At 49.8% G+C, this 9,857-nt stretch overlaps 1 pseudogene; it reads right to left on the bottom strand.

Moving 5' to 3' along the window:
* Window positions 1-8,094: 8,094 nt before the first annotated feature.
* Window positions 8,095-9,836, bottom strand: LOC118724864 (annotated as a pseudogene).
* Between the last annotated feature and the right edge of the window lie 21 nt (window positions 9,837-9,857).

The following is a 9,857-nucleotide window of genomic DNA, read 5'->3' as shown; positions in this document are numbered from 1 at the left end:
TTTGTCATAGGTCATCGTTGCTTTTCTTCTTTTATTTTCAAAATTTCTACAATGACTATGTACAATGTTTGTCAGCTAAAATATCTTTTGCTGCCGAAACCAGTTTGGTTCAGTGGATAGAGCGTCGGCCTGCGGACTGAAAGGTCCCAGGTTTGATTCCGGTCAGGGGCATGTGCATTGGTTGCGGGCACGTCCCCGGTAGGGGGGGGGGGGGGGGTGCAAGAGGAGGCTGGTCGATGTTTCTCTCTCATCGACGTTTCTAGCTCTCTATCCCTCTCTCCTCCTCTCGGTAAAAAATCAATAAAATATATTTTTAAAAATAAATAAATATCTTTTTCTTTTTTTCCTTTTTTTGCCCAGCTAGTGTGGCTCAGTGGTGGAGCATGAACCCAGGAATCAAGAGATGGCGGTTCGGGTCAGGGCACAAGCTTGGGCTGTGGGCTCTGTCTCCGAAAAGGGGGATCATGCAGGAGGCAGCCAATCGATGATGTTTCTATCTCTATTCTAGAATCTAAAATCCCTTCCTCTCTCTCTCTCTCTAAAAACCATTAAGAACATAAAAATATATATATTTTTAACACCTTGGTCATAAAATTTGTCACATAGGCGTGTTCTTTTTCTCCAGATATTATTTAAGAAAGTAACAAGCTATGAATACTTCTTCACTTTGTAAGCTGGTAACATGAACTATAGCTGGATCTCATGTGCCCTAGAGCAGTGGTTGGCAAAATGCGGCTCTTTGGCCCCTGGAGTGTGGCTCTTCCACAAAATACCACGGCCTGGGCGAGGCTATTTTGAAGAAGTGGCGTTAGAAGAAGTTTAAGTTTTAAAAATGTAGCTCTCAAAAGAAATGTCAATCGTTGTGCTGTTGGTATTTGGCTCTGTGGACCAATGAGTTTGCCCACCGCTGCCCTAGAGAATACGCAGCCCCTGGTCACATAAGGCAAAACTGCCTTCAGTAATAAAACTCTCTTATCCGCGTGCCCTCAGGAGAAATAAATTTCCAACTTGAAATAATAGCTAACAATGTATAGGTGTTTGCCTGTTCCAAACTTGCATAAACCACTCCCTTCACCCACACAAACACCCTAAAACTGGCTCGTCGATTGTCTCCCCTCCGGATGAGGACTCGGCACTGCAGCTGATGGGCACGGTGAACGCTGTACCCAATGCCTGAACTCACACATTCATCTCCACACCGCACCACAACAATTCCTGACCGCCTCCCCAAATTCCCAGGGCTCCCTTTTTTCACTAGGAATTACTTTTAGAAGTGTATCCTTTTAAGAATGCCATGAAAATGTACAAATTAGAAATTTGAGAGCTCTAGCCGAAAGGTCTTTTCATTTATCACGGGGACGCCAATGCGCTTGAGGATAACTGACAGGAATACCACACATTCCACAGGAGCCCTGAAATAAAGCTCAGTGCCTCTCGGGCAGCACATGCACTTCAGAAATAAGCTGCCTGATCCGGTGCGGACACAGGAGGCGAACCCTTTCACGTCCCTAGTCCTTGATGTTCAAGTCAGAGAACAATACTCTCAGGTTTGACCCAATTTTTTTTAACAGAATTTCCTCTTTTTTCCAACCTTATTGAGGTACTAGAGGCCCGGTGCACAGATTCGTGCACCAGTGGGGTCCCTCGGAGTGGCCTGCAGGGATTGGTCAAAATCAGCAATCCAACATCACCGAGGGATGTAGTAGTGCGCAAAGTGGCAGGCGGCCGAGGAGGAGCCAGAACCTAGGTGGGTACCACGCCACTCATTCCTCCGCCACCACTCAGTAGGCTCACTGCCACAGCTGCACTCACCAGTCCTGAGCCTGGCCTCTGGCGCCCATCAGTCAGCTGGGCAGCGCTCCCGCTGTGGGAGCGCACTGACCACCAGGGGGAGCTCCTGCATTGAGCGTCTAACCCCTGGTGGTCAGTGCGCATCATAGCAACTGGTCGACTGGTCACTTAGGCTTGTATATGTATAGATAATTGACAAAACTCTAAGATATTTAAACTGTAATTGGCTGGAGGAAATACTTGCAACATATATCACAGGCCCGAGTTTCATGGAGCATCAAAAACTCTTTTAAGAAATCATTTTTTGCCAAGACCGGTTTGGCTCAATGGATAGAGCATTGGCTTGGGGACTGAAGGGTCCTGGGTTCGATTCCGGTCAAGGGCATGTACAATACCTTGGTTGAGGGCATATCCCCAGTAGGGGGTGTGCAAGAGGCAGCTGATCGATGACTCTCTCTCATCAATGTTTCTAACTCTCTATCTCTCTCCCTTCCTCTCTGTACAAAATCAATAAAATATATTTTTTTTTAAAAAAGAAATCATTTTTTATAAAGATGAACAAATACCAAGTGAAAAAAAAATGGGCAAAAGGCCAGGAAAGGCAAATCACAGATTAATTTCTAAAGGTCACTAGCAATATGGAAAAATGCCTATCCTTCCTAGTGGAGCAAATCAAAGATGCCCATTTCTGACAATACAACAGGAGTTTTAAAAAGAAATAAGGTTATCCCCAATGTGGGGTGAGGATTGGAAACATTTGCCTGGAAGGCAAACTTTCATCCATCTGCAGAAAGCCTCAAACTGGGCATATCCTTTGATCCTTCAACTTCTCATGTAGGAATTTTATCCTGAGGAAACAGGGGTGACCTCAAGATTCACCTACAAGGGTACAAGCCAGTTGATACAATGGGGAAGGGGAAGGGGAAGAGGTAGAAGAGAAGCAAAAATACGTTTGCCAATTACACATTCCATCATCTGGGTAATTTTTATTTTTTTATTGATTTTTTTTTTTTCAGAGAGGGAGGAAGGAGAGGGATAGAGAGTTAGAATGCCCTTGACCGGAATCGAACCTGGGACCCCTGAGTCCGCAGGCCGGCGCTCTATCCACTGAGCCACCCGGGTTAGGGCAGATTTTTTTTTCTTGACAATTTCCTGCTCATTCTAAATTCTCCACACCAACCGCGAATTGCTTTGTGACCAGCTGTTCTTTCTCCAAAGAAACTCAACTGTACAGGGAGAGGTTAATAGGCAGAGACGAGGCGTCCACACTGCCCGCCGCGGCCCACCCCCTTCCCTGGGAACCAGGCGTCCACAGTGCGTGCCGCGCAGCCTACAGGGGGCGCTCTGCCCTCGGTGCGCCCCTCCCGGCCAGCAGACTCCCTCCGGGACTCGGATTCAAACCACCCGATGCGATGCGTGGGCGACAGCACCCAGTGCGGACCGGGCAGCGGGATCTTCGCGCCCCGGGAACGCCGCGGCCCGGCTCGTCCGCCCCCTCGTCCGCCCCCTCCGCCCGGGCGAGGAGGACGGGCAGCCGGGGCCCCGTTAGGACGCCCATCAGGTCCTCTCCCGGCGTCCTCCGGAGATGCAGGGTCTGGACCCTGGACACCGCCCAGCGCCCAGCGCCCAGCGCCCAGCGCCCAGCGCCCAGCGCCCAGCGCCCAGCGCCCAGCGCCCAGCGCCCAGCGCCCAGCGCCCAGCGCCCAGCGCCCAGCCCAACGTGGCCCGAAGTGCGCAGGCGCGCGGACCTCGCGGTCCCGCCCCCTGGATGTCCCCGCCCCCTGGATGTCCCCGCCCTCTGGCTCTCCTTTCCCAGCAGGCCCCGCCCACAGGCTCGGCCCCGCCCCCTAGCCCTCCCTTCCCAGCAGGCCCCGCGGGCGGGTTTCCAGGCGACGCATCTGAGGCCGCGGGAGCCCTGCGGAGCAGGTAACGGCCGCGCAGCCGCCGTCACCGCCAGCGACGCCCCTGCAGCCCCAGGCCCGGCCCAGCGCCCGCCGTAGCCTCCGGCCAGGCTCTCCGGCCTTCCCGTGCCGCCGGCCCCTCACCGGCCCCCTCGCCGCGGCCTCGCACGCTAGTGGGCACCGGGGCCGGGCGGCGGCCCTCTCCTCCCGCAGGGCCCGGCGTGCCCCCCGCTCCGCGGGCCGCACCCACGCCACACGCCCTGGACCCGCCGGCGCGAGGCCTGGCCGCTGGGGCATTCGGGCAGGGCTGCCCCGAGCTGGCCAGGTACAAGGCCCTGGCCCTGGGCAGCCTCCGGGCGCCCGGGCACAGGGCAGTTCACCACCTCCGCCCCCTGACTCACCGCTTTCCCCGATGCTTTTCTGTCATATCTGAATCTAACTTCAGTTTTGCATCTACGCACTTTTGCTTTTTTTTAAATATATTTTTATGAATTAAGAGAGGAAGAGAAACATCAGAGAAAGTCATTGATCCCCGCCTCCTGCACGCCGCCTACTGGGGATTGAACCCACAACCCCGGGCATGTGCCCTGACCGGAATCCAACCATGACCTCCTGGTTCATAGGTCAACACCCAACCTTATTGAACCACACCAACCGGCATGGTTTCGCTTCTTTTGTTTTTGTTTTTTCTCTCTAACCTTAGCACTTACATTGGCCCAGCCCCCCAGCCGTGGAACTCTGAGCCCTTAGAAACGTGTTTGCCCCTCACCCGCTCAGCCTTGGACTCTTCACCCTCAGTTTCCCCTTAGTGCTTTAACATTTCATCACCACAGTTCTTCAGACCAGTGTTCCCTGCTGAGCATGACCTGGGACATGTTTCCTGTGCGCTCGCCGGGTGAATTCATCCAGTCTCAGACTCAAAGCCCATTTAAATGCCAGGGAGCCTCACCAGTAATGTCTCCAGCCGTGACCCCACACTTACATGTCTGCCCACACTTTTCCTTAGAAGCCAAGGAGTCCCTGGCACAGCAGATCCAAAACAGCTCCTTGGCATTCCCCCAAACCTGCTCCTGCCGCACCTGTTACTGGAAACCATTCTCCCTGTGGTCCAGGCCTTGTCCTCCTTGACCATTGTTTTTCTTCCTCCCCACACTCAGTGTCAATACATCCTTCAGCACGTATCCAGAACAGATGCACAGTCCTACCATTTACACACACACACACACACACACACACACACCACTGTCACCGCCTGGTCCAGGCCACCACCATCAGGTGCCTGAGTACCTCATCCGCCTTCTATGGTCTCCCTGTTTGTGCCATCCCCCAGACTTCAGTATTGACAGTCTTATGCTATTTCCCTTTCTCTGTCACTTTAAGTAAATAACTTTAGAAAAAAAATGGAGATGAGTTCTGTGGATACAAATACAGTGTTTTAAGCATGTGTTTTTGAGCATTGCAATTTTTAAACCAGGTACATAAGCACCTAACTATGAAGCTAAAAGTTGAAAGATGTCCCTTAGCTTTCCAAGGTGTAAGATAGTGTCCCTGGATAGAACTATGGCAAGAGCCTTAAAGCTGGTTGACTGGGGGATAAAATAATCCACGGGCCTCTTCTCAGTGAGGAGAAGGCATGTAGGAAATTAGGCTGTTTGTTCCCTACCCTTAGTGGGTTTTTGGATGTTGTTTTTTACGGAAGCACCATGAGGCAAACTGAAATGGAGACATACTCACCCTTGTGCTGATCATTTTGATAGTACCTGGGCTCTGATACTCTGATCCGTCAGTCACAGAGTGATGCAGTGATGGCTATGACAGGTCCCTGCCCTCCGGGAACTAATGGTCCCCAACATATCTGTAGCCTTGCCAATATCAAACCCCCATTTTCTCTCTGTTTCCATCGAATGAAACCGTGATTGACCAAATAACATGGTAGGATTGCTGCAACCTGCAAATGGGATATAGCAGATTATCAACCTTCCACTTGTGTGGGGTTTTTTTTTTTAGCAAACTTTTTTTAACATATACTTCAATATATTATTTTATTGATTTCAGAGAGGGAGGGAGTGGAAGAGAGAAATAGAAACATCAATGATGAGAGAGAATCATTGGTTGGCTGCCTCCTGCACACCCCACAATGGGATCGAGCCCTCAACCAGGGCATGTACCCTGACCGGGAATCGAACAGTGACCTCCTGGTTCATAGGTTGGCATCCGACCATTGAGCCACACCGGTTGGGCTACTTCATGCAAACTTGATCTCAGACTCAAAGCCCATTTAAATGGGTTGGTGTGGTTCAATAAGGTTGGGTGTTGACCTATGAACCAGGAGGTCATGGTTGGATTCCGGTCAGGGCACATGCCTGGGGTTGTGGGTTCATGCTATCACTTCATAGAGGAACTTAACACTACCTGGTGGGAATCTCCCTATTCTGCTACCAGAACTGAAAGCCTTACCTACTTGTACCCATCTTATCTTCCTTCTTCCTGTCCTAGGCTACCCTGTGACTTGGATGTCACCTCCTCCCACTTGTCCAAAACCCTACCCTGTTACTGTCAGCTTTTCATTCTCTCACCTGTGCAGTCACCTGTACTCAACTGGCTCTTTCCCAGGCTCAAGTCTCCCATCACAAAAGAAAGAGGGGGTGAATCTCCCTTGACCCACGTTCCTCTTCATTTTCAAGTTATTTCCCAACCTCCCATCCCCTTTGAAGGGCCAACTTTTTTAAAGAGCTGCCCTGTTCAGTGCATCCATGCCTGTCTCTTTCCTCAACCCACTGGAGTCTGCCTTCTGCCTTTATCTCTCCACTAAAACAAAAACCGCATCTTGCTCGCTGGTTCTCTGCAGCTGAAATTTGATGCTGCTCCCATCTCTCGTTTGAGACTGTCTTCCCTTGGCTGCTGCACCCTCCCTGACCCCCAGCCTTCTGCTCCCCCTGCCACCCCTCGGGCTCACTCTCCTCTCCTGAGGTCATTAATAGTACAGTTCCTCATCTTCTCATTGTGTTGTTCCCCCTTGTGCCCTATATTCTGACATTGGGCACAAATCCATGCCCGCCATCTTGAATCCCAACTTTGTCCTTCTAGCATGGCCTGCCTTTCTGAGCTAGACCTCTATGTCTAGCTAGCTGAATGGTATTGCCTCTTAAGACCTCTCAGACACCCCAACTCAACACCCACAGGCCCGAACAATCTCCTACCAGGCCACCCTCTGGGACCTCTATCATGGGAAACTGGGATTCCTCCTCTCCCTTCCCTTCACCCAGCATCCAGTGGATCACCAAGCCCTGGTGACCTCGTCTTCTGTGCCTCTTTCACATCTCTGCATCATCACTGGTGCCTTAGTCCAGGCCTCGCTTCCTCCAGGCTTCTGCAATCTCTGCTCTGGATTTTTCCATGTGACGCTCTACACACAGCCCCAGTCGCCTCTTCAGAAGGTATTGCTGACTACGTCATCCCTTTCCCAGTCTCCCCGTTTTGCTTACTGCTGGCTTCTCCTTTCTCTTGGATTAATGATTCAAATCTACACGTGCCCTCCCTTGACCCTGCAGCTGCTCACACCCACCTACCTCTGTACATCCTAAACCACCAGTTCTTCTCACTGGCCCCAGCCACATAGGCCTCCTGCACCCACAGGCCTTGGCTCTCTCTGTCTTCTCCACCCAACAGGCTTAGGCCCGTGGTCGGCAAACTGTGGCTCACAAGCCACATGACGCTCTTTGGCCCCTTGAGTGTGGCTCTGCCACAAAATATCAGGACCTAGGCGAGTCTATTTTGAAGAAGTGGCGTTAGAAGAAGTTTAAATTTAAAAATTTTGGCTCTCAAAAGAAATTTCAATCATTGTATTGTTGATATTTGGCTCTGCTGACTAATGAGTTTGCCAACCACTGGTGTAGGCTATTTTCTCTCTGTGTCTGCGGTGTTCTCCCACCCTCCCCTCCAGTCCTCTTTGCTTACTTAGTTCCCATTGATCCTCCATTTCTCAGTCAGGTGGTGCTTCTGTCAGAGGACAGAAGCTGGCTAAGTCAGATGCCTTTGTCATATGTCCTCACAGAGTTGTCTCTCTTCCCTTGAAAACACTGAGAACAGTCACTGCTGTGATTATTACTGACGTATAAGATCCACAAAAACACTTCTGTTTGTGCTCGTTATATCCCCTACATCTCACAGACCCTGGCACATGGTAAGCACCCAAATATGTGTTGAAAAGGAATGAAATGAGCATCTAATGTGTAAGATGTATCAAATGTGTGGTATTTCAGTGCAGTTATATTAAAATAGAATGAAAATTCTAGTAAAAATAATTACTAATTTCAGGTCAACATTGAAAATGAACGAGAAATATCGCGGTGGCCAGGAGGGGGAGCTAAGATACACCTGTCTATAAATGTAGTCCTGGAGCTCACACTTGTTTTCCTTCAGTGCCTGCACTGTCCGTTGCATTTGCCACCACTTGGTGGCAGTAGAGGCACAGTTTCTCATTCTGAAGACGCTTCTTTGGGATGCTCATTCTGGCAAGGAATTCAAGCTTTTTGTCAAATATAAGTAAAACTAGAAGCCTGGTGCACAAATTCATGCACCAGTGAGGTCCCTCAGCCTGGCCTGCACCCTCTCACACCCGGGACCCCTCAGGGGATGTCAGAGAGCAGGTTTTGGCCCAATACCCACAGGCCAGCCAAGGGACCCCACTAGTGTACAAATCTGTGCACTGGGCCTCTAGTATGCATATATATATAAAAGCCTAAGGGACCAGATGACCAGTAGCTATGACGAGCAGAGACTGTTATGGGGCAGACGCTCAATGCAGGAGTGGAAACCACAGGCATGGAAACGTGGAACAGACTGATCAATCTCAGAGGGGGGGGGGAAGAGATTGTTAAATTATCTAAACCTACATAACTTGTCTCTAACCATCCAAACTTTGAACATAGTACATTCCCATGTAATCAGATAAAGCTTAAGATTTCTGCTTTATATAGGCAGGTTTAATTTACGGATTTTCATGCTGGAAGGGACTTTAGAAGTCCATTCAGGTAATACCATACACTAAACAACTGAGGACAAACACTACTTGTCCTGGCAGAGCTGGTACTGTATATATGGGTATTTTGTAAATTAAGGAAATTAGCTCTTTTTTATATATTGAAAATAGCTTACCCAGTTTCTGATGTGCCTTTTAACTAGATTTTTTTGTTGTTACACAGAAACTTTAAATTTTTATGCAGCCATTTTTACTAATTGTTTCCTTTGTGATTTCTGGGCTTTCTTACCGCATTCCATGTCTTCTTTTAAGATTTGTTTTTAACATTTACCTTTTTTTTTTTTTTTTTTTTTTTTTTTGTAAGCCCAACTGTAACAGAGGTCAGCTTTTATTGAATGTGATACAAAAGAGCCGGTTTAGTCAAAAAGATCAAAATCCCGCCGAAACCGGTTTGTCTCAGTGGATAGAGCGTTGGCCTGTGGACTGAAAGGTCCCAGGTTTGATTCCAGTCAAGGGCATGTACCTTGGTTGCGGGCACATCCCCAGTAGGGTGTGTGCAAGAGGCAGCTGATTGATGTTTCTCTCTCATCGATGTTTCTAACTCTCTATCTCTCTCCCTTCCTCTCTGTAAAAAATCAATAAAATATATATTTTTTTAAAAAGACCAAAGCCCCTGTCATCATCAGACTCCTCAGATTCTTCTTTCTTTGCTTCCACTTTCTCCTCAGCTGGGGCAGCAGGGTGGAGGGGGCAGGTCCTCCTGCAGGGGCAGCACTAGCTGCAGGGGCAGGTCCACCAGCCCCTACACTGCAGATGACACTCTCAGGGTTGACATGGGCCAGAGCCTGTGCAAACAAGCCTGGCCAGAGAGGGTCAGCATTTACACCAGCTGCTTTAACAAGGGCGTTGATCCTGTCCTCCGTCACCTCACTTCATTGTCGTCAGGATAAGTAGATGCTGGCGAGCTCCGAGACTGAGGCCATGGCGACGGTGAGTGCTGGCCAGCGCCGCCCTGAGCGGTGCTAGCCGCCAGATGAAGTGAGGGCCTCACCCAACACGACCTTAGCTGCCTCGGAAGACCCGAGCATCTACCGGCGGCTGGGAAAGAGCGACATTTACATTTTTAATTCTCTTATATTTGCTTTACTGTGAGGAATGAAATAAGGATTCACTTCTGTTCTGAG

The sequence above is a fragment of the Pipistrellus kuhlii genome, unplaced genomic scaffold (assembly GCF_014108245.1).
Source record: "Pipistrellus kuhlii isolate mPipKuh1 unplaced genomic scaffold, mPipKuh1.p scaffold_m20_p_2, whole genome shotgun sequence".
In the NCBI taxonomy this organism is placed as follows: Eukaryota; Metazoa; Chordata; class Mammalia; order Chiroptera; family Vespertilionidae; genus Pipistrellus; species Pipistrellus kuhlii.
Note: the sequence above shows the minus strand (reverse complement) of the source record. Positions and strands in the feature narration are given on the sequence as shown.